We start from the raw sequence: 22,301 nt of genomic DNA on the forward strand, positions 1-22,301 counted from the left end.
TAAATATCAGCCACGGAGGAATGTCCAGGGTCTTCTTCACCGATGAGGATCGCATCAGGAGCCCTCGGATGGTATAGGGTCACTGGAAAACAGGGATCCGCCTTCCTGCACCTTCTCCAAGCGATGCAGAAGACGGCATTAACCCCTTACAAGAAGGGGAGAGGCCACCGCTGGTGACTACAGTCTTCCTCTCAGCCCTCTCCAAGGAGAGGGGTGAGGAGGGGAATAGGCAAAGGACCGGCCACCGGAAAATCACCCTCAAGCATCCGTGAAGGTGACAGGGGATAAGGTCTCGCCTGTGGGTCTGAGAGTGGGCAATGTGGGCGACACCACACTGCTCTCTCAGTCACATAAGTGTGGGAAAACAGGGTGAGAATTTATACCCTGCTACCCTGAAGATGGAGAACCTGAAAGACAAACGAAAAAGATTAATAAAACACAACAGGATACCTGAAAAAGAAAAGACGGCGGATCTGGGATCAGATCCAGGTCCGCCTCCTACAGACACTAAGCTTAAACTGAGTTGCTTAGTGCCTGTCGGTGGGTGTATACAGCTGGGGAGGAGCCATCTTTTACTTTTTGCCTAGTGCCAGCACCTCCGAGAGACAGCAGCATACACCATGGTTACCCGTGTCTCCCAATGAAGCGATAAAGAAATTACAGCTCTCAAAATATGGCAATGCAAAAACTATTTTGAGGAATGGCGTAAAAAATGAATAAAACCAATTCTTCCCCTGCTGTTGATTATTTCATTCTGCCTCCCAAAGATCGCAGTAAGGCTCGGCGAATATTTATCCTGAGCTCTGCGCTTGCACCGGGGTTTCCGTGTAAATCTCTGAAATACACGATTCAGACGGAACCTCTGGCAAAAGATTCTCTATAATGATGCAGATGGAGGCACTGGAAGCCGCCTGACCTGTGATCCAGCGGTGTCCGTTTGTTAAAGATTGCATAAAAGTGCCATCGGCCACAATTTTGTGCACTTCTGAAAAGGAAACGGCTGAACAGAGGCCATACGTAGTCCAGAGTAACTCTGCTGTTTCATAGTGAATGGATCCCTCTGGGGCTTCATCTGAATCACGTCACTCAGAGATTTAGATGGAAAACCCCAAAGTAAATGCTCAGCATAGAGCGCAGGATAACGGTGATCCCAAACGTTACGTAAAACGTTCTCAATAAAAGCTTCAACTCAATCCACAAAAAAACAACCCCCCACTCACATCAGACACATCTTTTTAATCGCACTGCCACTCAGTGAGCCCGTGTGGTTCATGTGCCACTGTACATGAAATTTTGCAGGAACGCACCTCCTGGTTGTCGTGAAAGAGTTAAAAGTAATGCTTTTTAACTAGATCATCATGCTTATAGCTTGGTGACAGTTCATATATTTTGCTCCACATGCATGTTGAACAACTGCATAGTTGCACAATATAATGGAGCCCGTACATACACTACCGTGTAAAAGTTTAGGGTCACTTAGAAATTTCCTTTTTGAAAGAAAAGCACAGTTTTTTCCAATGAAGCCAACATTAAATGATTCAGAAATATACTCTATACATTGTTAATGTGGTAAATGACTATTCTAACTGCAAACGCCTGGTTTGTAATGCAATATCTTCATAGGTGTATAGAGGCCCATTTCCAACAACCATCACTTCAGTGTTCTTATGGTTCTTTGTGTTTGCCAACTGTGCAAGAAGGCTAATGGATAGTTAGAATACCCTTGTGCAAGTATGTTAGCACAGATGAAAACAGTTTGGCTGATTAGAGAAGCTAGAAACCTGACCTTCCCTTGAGCTAGTTGAGAATCTGGAGCATTACATTTGTTGGTTCCATTAAACTCTCAAAATGGCCAGAAAAGAGGGAATTTTGGTACTTACCGTAACATCTCTTTCTTGGATCCTTCATTGGGGGACACAGATTGCAATGGGTGTATGCTGCTGCTGCTAGGAGGCTGACACTATGCAAAAGAAAATTAGCTCCTCCCCGGCAGTATACACCCACCGACAGGCACCAAGTACCTCAGTTGGTGAAAAAAGCAGTAGGAGATGCAACAATAACTCTTAAAACATGTACCAACCCAACAAGGGGCTCATACACGGTACAACTGAAAAAGGGAGGGAGCTGTGTCCTCTAATGAAGGCTCCAAGAAAGATTTTACAGTAAGTACCAAAATTCCCTCTTTCTTTATCGCTTCATTGGGGGACACAGATAACCATGGGACGTCCCAAAGCAGTCCCAAGGGTGGGAAAAGGCCTTAGGGAACGTGAAGAAAGGGCTACCGCCGCCTGCAGAACCTTCCTACCCAAGCCTGTATCGGACGAGGCCTTGGTATGAACCTTGTAGAACCTCGCAAAAGTGTGTAAGGACGACCAGGTTGCGGCCTTGCAAAGCTGTAATGCTGAAGCCTGGTGTCGGGACAGCCCAAGAAGCCCCTACCGCCCGGGTGGAGTGGGCTCTCACTCCCAGAGGGGGGCCGTTTTTTCCGGAGGCGGTAAGCTTCCACAGTATAGTAGAACGAATCCAGCGAGCGATTGTGGATTTGGATGCCGGGAGCCCTATCCGGCGACCTTCAGAGATGACATGCAGGGAATCGGATTGCCGAAGAGAAGCGGTCCTGGAAAGATAGACACGCAAGGCCCTCACCACATCCAGTTTGTGGGACGACTTTTCCAGCAGGTGAACAGGCGAAGGACAAAAGGAGGTTAGGACGATGTCCTCATTAATGTGGAAAGATACCACTTTGGGAAGGAAGGAGGGGACGGGCCTGAGAACAACCTTATCCTGATGGAGGATTAGGTAAGGGGAACGACAGGATAAAGCCGCCAGCTCCTAATGGATGTAATGGCAATCAGAAAAGTTACCTTCCATGAGAGAAGGGAAGGAGGAATGTCCTTAATAGGCTCGAAAGGCGCACTCTGAAGAGCGCCGAGAACGAGATTAAGATCCCACGGATCTATCGGAGAATGATGAGGAGGGGCCACGTGGGCGACTCCCTGGAGATAGGAACTTGCGGCAAGGGAGCCAGATCCCTCTGGAAAAGAATCGACAGAGCCGAGACTTGGCCTTTGAGAGTACTGAGGGACAGGCCTGCATCTAGGCCGGATTGAAGGAAGCCAAGTATGGATGGAATGGAGAACGACATAGGAAAAACATTGTTGTCGCACCAATGGAAAAAAGCCTTCCAGTACCTATGGTAAATGCGGGAGGAGGCTGGTTTTCTAGCCCTGATCATGGTCTGAATGACCTGGTTGGAAAAACCTGATTCTCTCAGAATCGCGGCCTCAACAGCCATGCCGTTAAACGCAGACTGAGAACTCTGGTGGTAAAGGGGGCCTTGAGAGAGAAGATCTGGACGGTCTGGAAGCCTCCAGGGGACGTCTGCGAGCATGTTCACCAGCTCGGCATACCAAGGTCATCTTGGCCAGTCTGGAGCTACAAGAATTACCGGTATGCCTTCTGATTTTATCTTCTTGACCACCCTTGGGATCAAGGCAAGGGGAGGAAACAAGTAAGGGAGTCGGAACTTGGACCACGGATTACCAGGGCGTCGCAACCGACGGCCAGTGGGTCCCTGGACCTGGCCACGAAGCGGGGAACTTTGTGGTTCATCCGAGACGCCATGAGGTCGACATCCAGAGTGCCCCAACGCTGGCATATCTGACTGAAGATCGTGGGGTGGAGAGACCATTCACCTGATGCTAGGCCCTGGCGACTTAGGAAGTCGGCTGCCCAATTTTCCACCCCTGGAATGAGAACGGCGGAGATTGCCAGGACGTAACGCTCTGCCCAACGCAGTATCTTTGCTACTTCTGCCATTACTTGTTTGCTGCGAGTACCGCCCTGGTGGTTCATGTACGCCACAGCCGTGGCGTTGTCTGATTGGATGCGGACTGGTTTGCCCGCGAAGAGAGGTTGCCAGCTGAGGAGAGCAAGGAAGATCGCTCCGATTTCCAGAAGGTTGATGGGGAGAAGAGTCTCTTGGGCATTCCAGCGCCCTTGGGCAGTTTTCCTATGGAAAACTGCTCCCCTCCTGAGAAGACTGGCATCGGTGGTGATGACTTGCCACTGGAGAGGGAGAAAGGACCTCCCCTGCAGGACTGAGGAAGGTATTGTCCACCAAGTCAGGGATTGCCTCACACTGAGAGGTAGGAGAATGGAGAGGCCCAGAGAGACCGAAGTCTTGTCCCAGGCTGACAGGAGGAACAGCTGAAAGGGACAAGTGTGGAATTGGGCAAAGGGAACGGCTTCCATGGAGGCCATCATCTTCCCCCTGAACCCTCATGCAGGACCGAAGGGGGATGGGAACTGTCCGCTTCAGGGATCAGATTCCCTTGCAGAGAGCTGAAAATTTGTCCCTCGGAAGGAACACCTGGGCCAGATTTGTGTCGAACTCCATGCCCAGGAATGTCAGTCGCTGAGTTGGGAGCAGGGTGGACTCTCTGTTGATTATCTGGCCGAGACGGATGAGAGTATCCAGGGTGATCTGAAGACTCTGAAGGCAGTCTCGGCGGGACGTGCCCTTGATCAACAGCTCGTCCAGGTAAGGGATTATGAGGATCCCTCTGGAGCGAAGGACGGCCGTGACGGCTGTCATGACCTTTGTAAAGACCCGGGGAGCAGAGGCTAGGCCAAAGGGAAGGGCTGTGAATTGGTAGTGATCATCTTGAATCGCAAAGCCAATAAATCTCTGATGTCGCAAACAAACAGGGATATGGGGTGAGGGGGGGGGGGGGGGGGGAATTGGCTAGGACCAGCCACCTGTCATCAGCCTGTAGCACCCAAAGGTGATCGGGAAAGGGTCCTGCCTGCAGGCCTGAGAGTTGCGATGTGGACGACACCACATTGCTCGCTCAGCCGCCTGATATGGGAAGGCAGGGTAAGAATTTACACCGTTTCCCGACGCCGTATCTGGAAAATAAAAGGAAAAGGTTAATACACAACTAAAAACCTAAAAGGGAAAAAGAATGGTTAACTGCGGATCTGGGGAGATCCCGGTCCGCCTCCTACAGACACTAAGCACAAACTGAGGTACTTGGTGCCTGTCGGTGGGTGTATACTGCCGGGGAGGAGCTAATTTTCTTATTTTGCATAGTGTCAGCCTCCTAGCAGCAGCCTACACCCATGGTAATCTGTGTCCCCCAATGAAGCTATAAAGAAAAATAACTCATGTGAAACTTGACGGTCTATTTTTGTTCTCAGAAATGAAGGCTATTTATTCCATGTGAGAAATTGCCAAGAAACTGAAGATTTCCTACAACGGTGTGTACTACTCCCTTCAGAGGAGAGCACAAACAGGCTCTAACCAGAGTAGAAAGAGAAGTGGGAGGCCCCGCTGCACAACTGAGCAACAAGACAAGTACATAAGAGTCTGTAGTTTGAAAAATCAACGCCTCACAGGTCCTCAACTGGCAGCTTCATTAAATAAATAGTACACGCAAAACGCTAGTGTCAACGTCTACAGTGAAGAGGCGACTCCGGAATGCTGGCCTTCAGGACAGAGTGGCAAAGAAAAAGCCATATCTGAGACTGGCAAATAAAAGTAAAAGATTAATATGGGCAAAAGAACACACACTGGACAGAGGAAGATTGGAAAAAAGTGTTATGAGCAAACGAATCCAAGGTTTGAGGTGTTTGGATCACACAGAAGAACATTTATGAGACGCAGAACTGAAAAGATGCTGGAAGAGTACCTGACACCATCTGTCAAGCATGGTGGAGGTAATTTGATGGTCTGGGGTTGCTTTGGTGCTGGTTAAGCGTGAGGTTTGTACAAGGTAAAAGGGATTTTGAATAAGAAAGGCTATCACTCCATTTTGCAACGCCATACCATACCCTGTGGACAGTGCTTGATTGGAGCCAATTTCATCTTACAACAGGACAATGACCCAAAGCACACCTACAAATTATGCAAGAACTATTTAGGGAAGAAGCAGGCAGCTGGTATTCTATCTGTTATGGAGTGGCCAGCACAGTCACCAGATCTCAACCCTATTGAACTGTTGTGGGAGCAGCTTGACCGTATGGTACGCAAAAAGTGCCTATCAAGCCAAACCAACTTGTGGGAGGGGCTTCTGGAAGCATGGGGTGAAATTTCTCCAGATTACCTCAGCAAATTAACTGCTAGAATGCCAAAGGACTGCAATGCTGTAATGCTACATAGACACAGGAGAAAACAAGCGATCAAGAAAGTTCAAAAGACTAGATAAATTCAAAAGGTAAAAAATTGAATCTTTATTGTAATACGACCAAGGTATAAGGAAGAGGAAAACTAGAGACTTTATGAATATTCCGAGAGGAGTTGGCAGGGACAATCTTAGTCGTGATGAACGTAGGAGGTTGGACGTCCTGAGGGGGCTTCCAGATGTTGTGTTAAAGCCAGCTGACAAAGGGGGAAACGTGGTTATTTGGCCCAAATCTCTTTATGAGGAGGAGGCTTTTCGACAACTGAATAATAAAATCTGCTATAAGCGCCTAACGTTTAACCCCCTTACGTCATTTGTAACACAACTAAACAAAATCCTTAACTCTGCTGTTTTTAATGGGGTTATTACCAAGGAACTGGCTGGCGCTCTTCAGGTACAAGAACCAACCATTGCAACATTCTGTTGCCCAAGGTACACGAGTCTGGAGGCCCCCCAGGACGCCTGATCATTTCTGGTTCTGTTAACTATCTAGAAAGAGTAAATCGTTGGATTGACTCTAAGTTGCAGCCTCTAGTGGAGAGCCTGCCTTCTTTTTTATTGGATATGTGAGAATTCTTAAAGAGAATAGATGGGCTTCATATTGGCACTGATACTATGCTGGTGACAGGTGATGTTGAATCCTTGTACACCAGCATTCAGCATAATGATGGACTATCAGCCACAAGATACTTTCTTAATATGTCCAATCTGCCTCCCGAGATCGTTTCTTTGGTTCTTGAACTGCTTGAGTTTTCCCTGACACACAATTTTTTTACTTTTATGGGGTCCTTCTACCTGCAGATCCAGGGGACAGCGTTGGGGGAATCTTTTGCACCATCTTATGCCAACCTGTTCCTGGGGCTGTGGGAGAGGGACCTCCCCCTGTCTGACCAGTATCAGTCGATGGGCCGCATCCCCTTTTGGGTGCGGTACATCGACGATATTTTTCTGGTCTGGCAGGGAAATGAGGTACAACTATCTAATTTTACGGAGGGTATAAACTCAAATGATAGGAATATACATCTAACATATTATGATATGACCAAAGTAAGCTTTCTTGATGTCAATGTGTGGAGAGATAATAACACACTTCAGACTAGCATATTTAGCAGGGCTGTGGAGTCGGTAAGCCAAACCTGCGACTCCGACTCCTCAAATTCCCTTACACCGACTCCGACTCCAACTCCACGACTCCGACTCCCACACATATTGCTTATATTTAAGTGAAAAATTTATTGTAGTACAATGTGAACCTCAGACATTTAATCATTTTTATGATCCAATAATCAAGATATTTAGATAGAACAGAATATATATTGGTGTACTACCCGGTTTTCATTCTTTTTGGTACAGATACGATATGGATAGACAGATATGGATAAATGGATAGATAGAGCAGATTTCTAATCTGCTTTTGCTATTGAAAACATTATCTATGAGCTCAAAAACCTTTCAGGTGATGCAGTTTTTTAAAAAGATCAGCTTTTGCAGCTGAAAAACGTATCCTCAAAAAACACAGGAAAAACGCTGTGTGTGAATGTAGCCTTAGATCAGGAATATAACAGCCATTTATAGGACATTTCATAATTTTCCCAAACTCCTATGAAAAAATATTCAGCACATCCTGCATTGAATTACTGTACCCAATTTATTATATATTTTAGGAGTCGGAGTCGGTCCATTTTATACCGACTCCAACTCCACCAAAATGAGCACCGACTCCGACTCCACGACTCCGACTCCACAGCCCTGATATTTAGGAAGGAAACTACCTCCAATATGTTGCTTCATGCCTCCTCAGCTCATCCCAAACCATTGATACTTTCAATTCCAATAGGCCAGTTCCTGCGTCTACGCAGGATCTGTTTCAATGATCAAGATTTCGTATTCCAAACCCAAGATTTTTCGGACAGGTCCTTGGAGAGGGGATACAGCAGGCGAGCCATTAAGAGAGCCTACGATCGTGCTAGATGGTCTACACGCCAATCTCTACTGTATAAGCAGAGAGAAAATAGATCTAGTAATAAAATTCGATTTATTACCAATTATCACGCTCAATTCTCCAAAATGAAAATTTGTCTACAAAGGGCTTGGCCCATACTTCAAACGGACCCCATTTTGAACCAGCTAATTCCACATAAACCAAGTGTCACCATTCGACGCTCTATGAATCTCAAAGATTATTTGGTTCATAGTCACTACCAGCCTGAACCAAAACATAGTTTTGTGAATTTGAGTCGTCCTAGGTGTGGCTGTGCTCCCTGTGGCCGTTGTGTTGCCTGCCCCAATATTGACCAAGCGGACACGTTCTTCAACTCATCAGGGAATAGGACATTTACTATTCAGCATCGCATTGTGTACCACTCGATATGTTATATACTTTGCATTATGTCCATGTAACCTGAAATATATAGGCATGACTACCCGGCCATTGAAGACGCGTGTCCGTGAGCATGTATTGGGGATACAGGCGGCAATCGGCCATGATGATCAGGCCACACTTAGGACGTTACCTCGTCATTTCAAATTGAAACATGTTTGTGATGCATCGTTGCTCCGCGATCGCGGCATTGATGCTATCAACCCAGGGGTTCGTGGAGGTAATCTAACCCAGAGACTCCTACAATGTGAGACACGCTGGATTTGGTTATTAGACACGGTTCATCCGAAGGGACTAAATGAGGCTATCAGCTTTGCTCCATTCCTCTAAACAGCTTCCATCTGTTTATGTGGCTGTAGTGTGGCCTTGGGCCTGTGTTTTTTTTTTTTATTTCAATTTTTAGTTTCTAATTTTGTGTGTTTTTATCTTTAGAGTTCTCCAATATTACACATTTGTGTATCAATTCTCGCTCCTCTTGGAAATCTACTTGGTCCTTCCCTATTTGAATACATCCGGGCATATCATATCTTGGAGATGAGGAACGTTATGGGCATCTTCGTGGCAATGTACATCGCATATTTGTGGTTTCGGGTGTACCTGCGATGTTGTCCAATATTTTGAATGTTAGATATACTGTTTAGTTTTGCCCATGTTATTCTGTGATGTTTTGATAATATATCTACATAATGTCTCTCCTCTTCTGCTTGTGTATGCCACAGTATTAATGTAGTATTACAAAGGCCTTTATTTATATTTAGGCTATTGTGCTAGTTAATGCTGTTAGTAAATTTTGTTGGCGCTGTATATATACACGATTTTACATGGCTGAACATATGGTCCAGTAGCCACATATGCTTTAGGCATCAGAAACTAATTTTATTTATGTCTATGCAACTCTGAGTACCATATTTGTTTCTGATTCTCTTTCTGTGATTATAATATCGGCACTCATATCCCTATAGATTTTGTACCAGCATGAGTCCTATTCCCCGTTCATGTGACTGGCGCTCCTGCCGTACGCGCCGCTGTCTCCCACACGTCGATCGGCTCTTGGCATCGAGTCTTGTGATCAGTCACGTGATGTGGCGTCACGACTGGGCGATGCAGACGCCGCCCGCCGTCATGGTTGCCAGGGTGACGTAGCGCGTCATCATGGTTGGACGCGTCGTCACATATGACTCATCAGGGGGAGGAGTTTGTGACGTGGATCTCGCCCCTGTGACCGCGTCATTATGATCGGATGCGCCGTTACTTGTGACTCAATAGGTGGAGGAGCCTATCTGACGCTACTCTTGTTTATGTTATCGCGCCTATAAATGTCATCAAAGCAGGATGGGGCGCAGTTTCTTTATGCCCCAATATTAGATATCCCTTGTGATATCTTCCATAGGATAGTGATGGCGCCTTTATTAGAATTAAACTTCGGACGTGGTACTTGTCCGTCTTCCCTTGCTGGCTACTGATATATGAGATGTTGATAAGTGGAGCTGCTTGGCTTATGTGTTGTAACCATGGTTACAAGTGCCATGTTTGGGAGTGATTCTTGTTATATGATATGTATGATTGGCCTGACTTGTCACGTGTGTGATCTACCATCTCATTGGTGGACTCCATCTTAAATATCCCTCACTTCCCTTTTCCCATCACCCCTTGAGAAAGGACATTTGCCGAAACGTGCGTTTGGGGGGGGTCATACCTGGGTGGACCTCCACTTACCATTCCAACAGGTAAAGATGCTTTCATGTGTTATCATGGTATAGTGTTATCTTCATAGTAGTACATCCTGTTGGGCTCTTTATGTAATATGTATAGTCTGGGGATGGGTGCTATATTTTTAATGTTACCAGCATAATTATGTATAAGCAACCTGTTTTCCCCTGTACTGTCCATAAGCCCAGTGTATGCCCCACTTGGTCGCCCTCGTGCTACCATGGTCATGTTTGACTTGTTTTCCTCTTCCTTATACCTTGGTCGTATTACAATAAAGATTCAATTTTTTACCTTTTGAATTTATCTAGTCTTTTGGACTTTCTTGATCGCCTGTTTTCTCCTGTGTCTATGTTTATGATCTTTGCGATTGTCCATATTTTCCTTCTGCATACTAACCGTCTACTTACTAGTACATGACTTTAATAGTGTATATGGGATTCTTATCCTTAATCTGGTTATGGTCTAATGCTGTAATGCTGTAAAGGGAGCATTCTTTGACAAAAACGTTTGAAGGAGAAAATTATTTCTTCAAATAAAAAAATCTTTTTCGAACCTTGTCAATGTCTGGACTAGATTTAAAATTCATTTGCCAACTCATTTAATTAATAAAAGTATGAGTTTTCATGGAAACCCCAAAATTTGGAACGGTAGTGTATATAAGTGATATGAATACCAGCTTAAAGCACTCCAGCGTTTTGTTTTTTAAGCACTGGAGTGGTGCTTTAAATGTAAGCCCCTTACCCCAGTTCTCAGTTCTGATACCTTCTGGTGGCTTCACCTTTTACCGACGCCATCTTGTGCCCACAACTTCTCAACGGCCGGAAGTAAGACGTTACTTCATGAGCACTCACTGTAATGAAATGAGAGCTAGAACAAGGCTCTCAGATGTATTGAAAAGTGAACGCCGCACTGCTCCATGAAACACTGGAGCTGTCGACAGGTCACTTTTCGCCAGAGACTGATGGGAGCGGCGGTGGAAAAGGATGAAGGCGGAAGCAAATAGGAATCAGAAAGAGGGCAAGGGACTTGCATTTAAATCACCACTCCAGTGGTGCAATAAAAAAACCCTGGAGTGGTGCTTTAATCATGCAATCTTGCTGGACAGCTGGAAATCAAATCATTGTGTATGGCGGTGTCCCAATTGGAAAATACTGGGTAAAGAAAAATTTTTTCTTTTTCTTTTAACCTAATGGCAGGTAGGCTACTGCCAAATGTCAGCAGCTTATTTACCTCTCCCTACCACAAACTGTTTTGGAGTACATCTTTAGATTAAAAAAACGGATAACCTTTATTTTTGCGAAAGGACTATGGCCATGAACACACACCAACATTTATAAGAGATTGTCGATTGGGAAAGAAGGATTTTTGGTACTTACCGTAAAATCTTTCTTGGAGCCTTCATTGGGGGGGGGGGGGGTCACAGGTTACCATGGGTGTATGCTGCTGTCGCTAGGAGTCTGACACTATGCAAATAAGAAAAAAGTTAGCTCCTCCTCCCCAGCAGTATACACCTACCGACAGGCACATATTACCTCAGTTGGTGCTAAAGCATTAGTAGGCGCAACAATAAGAACTCAACCTAAGTACCAACCAAACAATGGCACATTGGCCAACACAGTACAACATTAAGGGAGGGTGCTGTGTCCCCCAATGAAGGCTCCAAGAGAGAGATTATGGTAAGTACCAAAAATCCTTCTTTCTCGCTTCATTGGGGGACACAGGTTACCATGGGATGTCCCAAAGCAGTCCCACGGGTGGGTAAAGTATGCCGAGAGAAAGGAACTTAGGTCGGCCAGTGGGAAACAGCTGCCTGCAGTATCTTCCTTCCTAGGCCTGCATCAGCAAGGGCGTGAGTATTTACTTGGGGGGGAAAAAAAAACAAAAAAAAAAAAACACGAAAGTGTGAAGGGATGACCAGGTTGCAGCTTTGCAGACTTGCAAGGCCGAAGCTTGGTGACGAACGCCCCAGGAAGCTCCCACGGCCCGGGTAGAGTGAGCCCTCACCTCCGGAGGAGGTTGTTTGTCCTGAACGGCGGTATGCTTCTAGAACCGCTGAACGGATCCAAAGAGCGAGGGTGGATTTAGACGCTGGGAGCCCCTTTTGACGACTTTCAGAGACGACAAACAGGGAATCGGACTGATGGAAAGCAGTCCTAGCAAGGTAGACACGAATAGCCCTGACCCAGTCCAACTTGTGGAGGGATGTCTCCAAGGGATGAACTGGAGAGGGACACAGAGAAGGGAGGACGATGTCCTCGTTGACGTGAAAAGTAAAAACTACCTTTGGCAGGAAGAAAGTACTGGTCTGAGAACCACCCTATCCTGGTGCAAAATCAGAAAAGGAGAAACGGCAGGACAATGCTGCCAACTCGGAGACCCTTCTAATAGAGGTGATGGTGAACAGGAAGGCTGCTTTCCAAGATAGGAGGGTAAAGGAAATATCCTGAATTGGTTCAAAGGGCGCACGCTGGAGGACGCCCAGGACAAGATTGAGATCCCATGGATCAACCAGAGAGTGGTAAGGTAAGGCGCTATGTGAGCGACGCTTTGAAGAAAAGTCTTCACGTGGGGAAGTGAAGCCAGATCCCTTTGCAAGAGAATAGCCAGAGCGGAAACCTGACCCTTTAAGGAACTGAGGGAAAGGCCCGAATCGAGACCAGTTAGTAGAAAATCAAGAACGGTGGGGAGGGAAAAAGGTCATGGGAAACAAACTGTTGTCCTCACACCACCAGAAGAAGGCCTTCCAACATCTGTGATAGATGCGTGAAGACGCCGATTTACTTGCTTTAATCATGGTCTGGATGATCTTGTGAGAGAAACCTGAGTCCCTCAGGACCGCAGCCTCAACGGCCATGCCATTAAATTCAGGGACCGAGAATTCGGGGTGGAAGAGGGGCCCTTGTGATAGCAGATCTGGACAGCCTGGAAGCCTCTAGGGGACGTCCGAGAGAATGTTCAGTAGCTCCGCATACCAGGCCCTCTGCAGCCAGTCTGGAGCTGCTAACAGAAAATGGGACCCCTTCTACCGTTATCGGGTTTTTTTTGTTTTTGTTTTTTAAGATTCGTGATCAAGGGAAGAGGCAGGAACAGAAAAGGCATCTGAAACTGGGACCACGGGATCACAAGTGCGTCGCAACCGACAGCCATCGGATCCTGGGACCTGGTAACGTACGGGGGAACCTTTTGATTCGTTCGAGAAGTCATTAGATGGGCATCAGGAATGCCTCACCTCCGACAAATTTTGTCGAAGACGGCGAGGTTGAGAGACTACTCGCCTGATGCGAACCCCCGACGATTCAAAAAAATCGGCTTCCCACATGTCCACCCCTGGAATGTGGACGGCTGATATGGCGGGGACATGGCTTTCCGCCCAACGCTAGATCTTTGCTACCTCTCCCCTGATCTGCGTGTAGCGAGTCCTGCTTTGGTGGTTTATGTAAGCCACAGCTGTGACATAGTCCAACTGAATGCGACCGGTTTGCCTGCGAGGAGAGACTGCAAGAGGAGGAGGGCAAAAAGGATTGCCCTGATCTCCAAGAGATTGATGGAGAGGAGGGTCTTCTGAACGTTCCAGCGACCCTGCGCTGTGAGATTGAGGAAGACCGCTCCCCAACCCTGAAGACTGGCATTGGTGGTGATGATCTGCCAACGGAGAGGGAGAAATGACCTCCCGCGCAGGGCAGAAACGGATAGTGTCCACCAAGAGGGACTGCTTCACATTGAGAGGTAAAATCACTGGCCGATCCAGGGAAACAATTCTCTTGTCCCAGGTAGACAGGAGGGCCAACTCAAGAGGGCGGGTGTGAAACTGGGCATAAGGCACAGATTCAATGGAGGCGATCATCTTCCCCAGTACTCTCATGCAGAACTGGAGGGGAAGAGGGACCGGGCGATTTTGGGCTTTGATCCCCTGCCAGAGAGATAAGACTCCTTGAGAAGGAAGACTCGAGCTTGAATGGTGTCAAATTCCATGCCCAGGAATACGAGACGCTGAGCTGGGATCAGGGTCGACTTCTCTCTGTTGATTATCCGACCGAGACGGATCAACGTGTCCAGAGTGATCGGGAAGCTCTGATCGCAGACTCAGCGAGACGGGCCCTTGACCAGGAGATCGTCGAGATAAGGGATTATGAGAAACGCCTTGGAATGAAGGATGGCCATGACCGCCGCCATGACCTTCGTGAAGGCCTTGGTAGCGGACGCCAGGCTGAACTGGAGTGCCGAGAACTGGTAATGGTGCTCCTGTATCGCAAACTGAATGAACCTCCGATGGTGTACACAAACAGGAACGTGCAGGTAAGCATCCTGAATGTCCACAGAGCAAAGCTAATCCCCCTGCTCCAAGGAGGCGATCACCGAGAGCAAGGACTCCATTCTGAAGAGGCGAATTCGAAGGTGGCAATTCAGCTGCTCGAGGTCTAAGATAGGGCGGAGAGAAACGTCTTTTTTGGGAGTACGAAGAGGTTTGAGAACCCGGAAAACCGTTCGTGCCAAGGAACGGGCACAATAACTCCTTAGCTTAGGCAGGGAAGATACGGCCTGGAGAACCCATGAGAGGGTTGATTTGGCGGGGGGGGGGGGGGGGTCTTCCTGGGGGCGAAGGAAATTCTATCTAGTAGCCGGATGTAACGATCTCCCTGACCCAGGCGTCGACCGCCAACAACCAAGTCTTCCTGAAAAGAAGCCTGCCTCCCACCCTGGAAAGATTCCTAGGTGGGGGTGACCTGTCATTAGAGGAGAATATGTGACAGCGGGATCCAGAGGACTTCGGGAGACAGGTCCTAGGCCTCCAGTGAGTAGTTTCAAGGAAGGTTTCCTTCTTTCCCCTTGTGCAGAAGAACAGTCCTGCTGGAAGGAACCGTAAGAGGAAAGGCAGAGAGATGCTTTTACCTCCAGTGGCGTCGGAAATGATCTGAATCAGCTTGGTCCCAAAGAGCCTGGATTCCTGGAATGGCAGGCCAGTGCTAGATCTGCTAGCTCCTCTGTAGGAGCCACCGCCGCAATGCCCCGGCGAAGTATCTTGGCCCAGGCCGACATGGCTTTCACCAATCAAGTGGAAGTGAAATTAGGGCAGAGAGAAGCACATGACGCCTCCAAGGCAGATTTGGTTAAAGCCTCAATCTGTCTGTCCGTAGCGTCCTTGAGAGACGCCGCATCAGGACTGGACAGAACTGTCTGAGAGGCTAAGTGTGAAAAAGGCGGCTCTACCTTAGGGGAATCGGACCATATGCTGACAAGAACGCAGAGAAATTTTTCTTGCCAAAATCAATTGAAAACACGGAGAACCGTGACATGCACAACAACCAAAAAGAAACAAAGTACTCCAGCAGATGCATTAAAAAAAATTATCTTTATTGAACCATGTCAACATATAAAAAGGGAATATCACATACAAGAAAAAAGTTAATGGATGAACACATTGAACAGAAAGGACAATACTGCCTATAATCATCAAATATGAAAATAATTTCTGTGTAATACAAATAGATACATTAAAGGCTAGAACAAATCCTAGAGGACATTGAATAGGGTAATTACAATACAAAACTCATGGTAAAGAATTGGCCTCTTCATAAAAGATAAATAATTAAACAATAGATGAGATGCATATTTCTCTATATACTATGGCCAGCAATCACGTGCTCAACAATAAATATCAGAACACCTAGAGAGTTGATGTAAAGCATAGTTACCAAAAGTCTACACTGCTGCAGTGTACCCCCTTAAGGGGGTACACTGCAGCAGTGAGGACTTTTGGTAACTATGCTTTACATAAACTCTAAGTGTTCTGATATTTATTGTTGAGCACGTGATTGCTGGCCATGGTATATAGAGAAATATGCATCTCATCTATCGTTTATCTGTTATGAAGAGGCCAATTCTTTACCATGAGTTTTGTATTGTAATTACCCTATTCAATGTCCTCTAGGATTTGTTCTAGCCTTTAATGTATCTATTTATATTACACAGAAATTATTTTCATATTTGATGATTAAAGGCGGTATTGTCTTTTCTGTTCAGTGTGTGCATCCATAAACTTTTTTCTTGTATGTGATATTCCCTTTTTATATGTTGAAACAATCACTGACCTCAGGGAGACCAGTCAAAGAAAACACTGCGGCAGCCGGCAAAGGCGATCAATCAGTGAAATCCTAGGTGCAATGCTCCCTGGGAAATACGAATATACAAATAAAGTCCGTGGAGCCTCATTTAAGAGTCTCAAACACGGGACTAGCCAGAACTTCCTCCAGGGAAGGACCCAGCCAAGGAGTGGCTCCTTTCGGAAACCACCATTACCACCATATTAAGTGGCCCTTTAAGTCAATATCCAGCTCTTTACGAGTTTACAGATACGACAAGGGAAATACCAAGGCCAGGTATCCATCCACAGACAGCTGTTTCGGGGTGTTGCCCCTCATCAGTGTGGAGTAGGATTCTGGCTAGGTTGGAGCAATGCCTGGTAGACCAAGATCACGAAACAATCACTGACCTCAGGGAGACCAGTCAAAGAAAACACTGCGGCAGCCGGCAAAGGCGCTCAATCAGTGAAATCCTAGGTGCAATGCTCCCTGGGACTTAAAGGGCCACTTAATATGGTGGTAATGGTGGTTTCCGAAAGGAGCCACTCCTTGGCTGGGTCCTTCCCTGGAGGAAGTTCTGGCTAGTCCCATGTTTGAGACTCTTAAATGAGGCTCCACGGACTTTATTTGCATATTCGCTTTTTATATGTTGACATGGTTCAATAAAGAAAAATTTTTTTTAATGCATCTGCTGGAGGACTGTGTTTCTTTTTGGTTGTTGTGCATATGCTGACAAGGTCTGAACTAAAAGGGTATAGAATGTCCAGACGTTTTCTTCCCGGGAAGCATTTGCTGGGATGTTCCCAGTGTCTAGAGGAGGTAGCCTCAAACTCTGTGATTGGGAAAAAATGCTGGAGGGACGTTTCACCCGTTTGAATGAAACGGAGTCGTCCTGAGCAGCCGCATGTTCCTCTTATTTCGAGGGTTTGAACAATAGCCGAAATAAGGCTACCAACCATGTCCAGCGTCCCAGAAGTCTGATCCACATCCGAGTCAGACTGACAGAGAAGCTACACCCGACCCGACGTCCGCCTCCGAGGAGGGAGAACGGGTAGAGGGGCATTCTGTATGCCACAGAGGGGCCCGGAGAACTAGATGAGGAGCTAGACAGAGTCCGCTTCCTAGATTTTTTTCCTGATATGTCCCTGTGGAGGTCGTGGTTGGGTTCATGCGAATCACCACGGGAGGTGTTCGGAGCACTGGTGGCGGCAGACAGATGCGGTATACATTCCAGGACCTGTACCAAGGACTGTGAATTTTCTAGTCAGGTCTGAGACCGAAAGACATGGCAACAGCCCACACCGGAGGGGGGGGGGGGGGTGTGCTCTCATCCCGGGCGAAGACGGTTGGCCTGAGGCCCACTTTAATAGTGTGCGCAGGAGTAATGAATCACCATGGGTTTATGACCAGAGACCCCAGTGGGGTTGGGAATAGGTAGAGCCTGTGTGCAGCTTGCAGTGGGGTGCTATGAGGGAGACACTGCAGAGGACAGCTTTTATTGCAGAGGCGCAGCTATCTAGAAGATAGGTGACCAGGGAGTAGGGACAGGGCAGAGCCTACCAGCTTCCAGCGATATGCAGCTGCAGAGCGAGAGTACTGTGTCCCCCGGAGCACAGGTACTGTGTCCCCAGGAAAAATCATGCAGTGAGGTGACTGCAGGTGCTGCGGGTTTTTTTTTCAAGGTGGGAGCTGATTCCCCAGGGCCAAGCGACAAGTTGGAGCAGAGGGAGGGGGTAGAGCAGCTTGGATGTCTGGTCAGGGCGTGCAGGGAGGCGGGCGACAGATGAAAATCGGAGAAAAGGATTTTATGGTGAGTACACAAAAATCCCTATTTCTCCTACGCCTCATTGGGGGACAGACAGTGGGATGTGCTAAAGCAGTCCCTGGGTGGGGAGCATACATCTCCTAAAACCCCATGTACCACTGACTTAACACTGTGGTACTGCCGATTGCAGGATGCGTCTGCCGAGAGCTGCATCCACAGAGGCCTGAGAATGAATTTGGTAATGCTTTGTAAAAGTATGCAGACTGGACTAAGTCGCAGCCTTGCAGACCTGTTCCGCCGAGGTCTTGTGCCGAATGGCCCAAGAGGTACCCAACTGAGTGGGTAGAGTGCACCTTAATCCCTCCCTTCTGGGACAAGCACGTTCCTGACACAGTAGGATTCTTGAATCGCCAAGCGAATCCACCTGGCTAGTGTTGCTTTTGAAGTGGCTAGACCCTTCCGATGCCCCTCTGGAAGTATGAACAGGGCATCTGACTTGCGGAAGGGAGCCGTCCGCGAAATGTACCGTCTCAAAGCCCTAACCACATCCAGGGTATGGAGGGCCTTCTCAATGCGATGGACTGGCGCCGGACAAAAGGCAGGCAAAACAATTTCCTTGTTGAGATGGAAAGAGGAGATGACCTTGGGCAGGAAGGACGGGGAAGTCCTGAGAACTACCTTGTCCTGATGAGAATTCAGGAACGGAGAACGGCAGGACAGGGCTGCCAATTCTGAAACTCGTCTGATTGACGTAATTGTCACTAGAAAGACCACTTTCCAAGAGAGGACGGTCAATGAGACGTCCTGCAGCGGTTCGAATGGAGCCTCCTGCAAGGCCCCGAGAACCAGATTAAGGTCCCATGATTCCAATGGCCTTCTATAAGGAGGTGTCACATGGGAAACTCCATGAATAAACGTCTTGACCTGAGGTTTGGTGGCAATTTTGCGTTGGAAAAGCACTGACAAGGCTGAAATTTGGCCCTTGAGCGAGCTAAGCGCGAGGCCTGATTTTAATACGATTGAAGGAACTCCAATATGGCTGGAATGGAGAACACCAGAGGGGAACAACCATGATCCTTGCACCATGAAAAGATTTTCCAGGTGCGGTGATAGATACGCCTGGATACAGGCTTCCTAGCACTAATCATGGTGGAAATCACATCGAGAGAGAACCCAGCCTGTGCTAAAATCCAGGATTCAACGGCCACGCCGTCATAGACAGGGCCCCGGAGTTCTGGTGGTAAATCGGGCCTTGAGAAAGCAGATCCGTGCAATCTGGAAGTCGCCAGGGGACGTCGGCAACTAGTTGTATTAGTTCTGCATACCATGCTCGGCGCGGCCAATCTGTCGCGACTAGGATCACTGGTACACCCCCTCTGCTTCTTGATGACCCTTGGAAGCAAGGGAAGAGGGGAAAGGTACACAGGAGCTGGAACCGGTGCCATGGCAGAACTAGAGCGTCCGCTCCGATGGCGCATGGATCGCGCAATGAACCGAGACACGTTGTTTAGTCTGGAGGCCATGAGGTCCATATCCGGAGTCCCCCAACGATGACAAATCTGGTGAAAGACTTCCGGATGAAGACGCCACTCTCCCGAGGCAATGCCTTGGCGACTGAGAAAATCTGCTGCCCAATTTTCTACGCCCTGGATGTGAATTGCCGAGATGGGCGAATGGTTGGTCTCGGCCTAATGGAGGATGTGACTCACTTCGTGCATGGCCATCCTGCTCCGGGTATCTCCCTGGCGGTTGATATACGCTACAGCCGTGGCGTTGTCGGATTGGATCCTGATGGGGTGACCTGCGAGGAGATGGTGGAAACTCCGTAGAGCTAATCTGATCGCTCTTATCTCCAAAATGTTGATGGGGAGACGTGACTCTCGGGCCCACCAACGACCCTGTGCCGTGTGGTGACGAAAGACCGCGCCCCAACCGAGAAGACTTGCGTCGGTTACTACCAACCGTCTTACTGGGAGAAAAGACCTCCCTTGATTCAGGGAGGACCTCAGAGTCCACCACCTGAGGGCTTGCCTGACCCGCAGGGACAGAAGGATCCGACTGTCCAGGGAGAACGGGTTCTTGTCCGAAGCTAACAGCAACGCATGTTGTAAAGGACGGAGATGGAACTGTACAAATGGAAATGCTTCCATCGCAGCCACCATCTTTCAGAGAACTCTCATGCTGAAACGAATGGAGTGAGAAGCTGGACAGGAAAGAGTCCGCACTGCCTGTTGTAAGGCTTGCGTCTTTTCTGGAGGGAGAATGGTCAACCCGCGGGAAGTGTCCAAGATCATTCCTAAAAAGGAAATCTGCTGAGCCGGTTTTGGGGAAGACTTTGCAAAGTTTATCTTCCACCCCAGGCGCGAAAGTGTATTTACTGTTATTTCCACGGAATCCTCGCAAGCTGGAAGGGACGGACCCTTGATGAGCAGGTCGTCCAGATACGGTAACACCACTACTCCCCGAGAGTGGAGAATGGCCATGACAGCCGCCATGACCTTGGTAAAGACCCTGGGAGCAGTGGCGAGTCCGAAGGGCAAGCTTTAATCTGAGGGCAGATGCAGCTTACCCGGTCCTATGCTGTGTCCCCCGGGAGGAATAGCGGTGGCCCTGCGGTGTCACCTGGTATCCGGCAGAATGCCCCCCCCCCCCCCCCCCCGAGATTAGAATTGCGCGTTTCGTCAGGGATGAGAGGCGGCAGCGATAATAGTGCGGGCGGCGCTATTGAAATTGCGGCCTAGTAGGCTGGGGGCTAAATTTTTGAGCCTACCCGCAGTAGGCACTGGTTGGCGGGGAGGCGCTAGTGGGCAGCGCTATTGAAATTGCAGCCTAGCAGGCCAGAAAGCCGGGGACTACATTTTTCGGGCTCCCGCGGTAGCGCCGGGGGGGGGGCCGGGGTGCACTGCCGCTGACTACATCAGCGCTTCTCCCGGGGGCCAGGACCCGACCCCATACCTCAACTCCAGTGCTCAGCGCTGTCCGGCCATCCATGCAGGCTCTCATTCTCCTGAGATGATGTAGCAGAGCTGGAGGAGTTCTTAAAGGGCCATGCCCTCATATCCGTGGATTACCGGACTCCGGTCGTAAGGATCATCGCCAATATTGCTGGAGGAATCAGTCCAAAATGTCGCAGGAGGTATATACGGGGAGGTAAACTCCACTTGCTTTCCTGTTGTTGGTTCGGGGAGAGCGGGCCGTAGAAAGGAACCGTCGCACCCTTCACTCGGTTAATTCAAAAATAAAAATTTACAGAAAAATTCAAAAATTAAAATAAAACCGGTGGGGTCTGAAACCATCCCCAAGTGCCTCCTACAGACACAAAGCATGAACTTCAGATATCTCATCCAGCGAGAGGGTGTATACTGCAGGGGAGGAGTTAACTTTTTTTCTGGTTTACTTAGTGTCCTCCTAGTGGCAAGCAGCATAACACCCACTGTCTCTGTGTCCCCCAATGAGGCGTAGGAGAAAAGCAAGCCGCGTTCCGATAACCTGACACGCCGGAGGGGCGTGTCTAACGTGAAAATGGGCCAAACGCCAACCCCGAACCCACGTGCAGAAAGAGGGGCGTGCCCGGCAACCAAAAATGAAATTGGCGATGAGATAGGCTGCGGGACTGAACGCACCAAGCGGGGGGGCATGTCCGCAGGTGAGGGGAGCAGGCCGATAGGATACATTCCGGTGGGAGGTTACATGCCGGGGCATGACGGAGGACAGCTGCAGGCAAGAAGGCGGCTTGAAAATGGCGGAAAATCGAAAATGGGTTGTATGGAGCTGCGGGACCTATAAACCGGTAAACGGGAGATTGCTGGAAAGGTCGCTGCAGGAAGTGTTGTTGGGTGGAGGAGGAGGTACATGCTGGGTGTCCGGCTCCTCTTCAGAGATGAGGATCGCATCAGGGGCCCTCGGTAGAGAGAGAGAGGGGCCTGGAAATGAAGATCCTCCCTCCCGCACAGTCTCCGGACGGTGCAGAAGACGGCGTCAATCCCTTAAAAGAAGGGGGGAGGCCACCACCGGTGACCACCGTCTTCCTCTCAGCCCTCTCCGAGGAGAGGGGTGAGGGGATAAAGCAAGGACTTGCCACCAAGAGTCACCCTGAAACACCCCAAAAGGGGGACAGGGGACAAAGTCCTGCCAGTGGGTCCGAGAGTGGGCGATGTGGGTGATACCACATTGCTCTCTTA

The 22,301-nt window shown here is 48.4% G+C and overlaps 1 protein-coding gene across 5 annotated transcripts in view; it reads right to left on the minus strand.

The window, feature by feature from the left end:
• The window catches only part of KMT2D (lysine methyltransferase 2D), a 305,115-nt gene that overhangs the window by 80,892 nt on the left and 201,922 nt on the right, over window positions 1-22,301 (minus strand). The gene's annotated exons all lie outside the window — the stretch shown is intronic.

Source organism: Dendrobates tinctorius, unplaced genomic scaffold, assembly GCF_039654945.1.
Source record: "Dendrobates tinctorius isolate UK_male_01 unplaced genomic scaffold, ASM3965494v1 ptg000388l, whole genome shotgun sequence".
Taxonomy (NCBI): domain Eukaryota; kingdom Metazoa; phylum Chordata; class Amphibia; order Anura; family Dendrobatidae; genus Dendrobates; species Dendrobates tinctorius.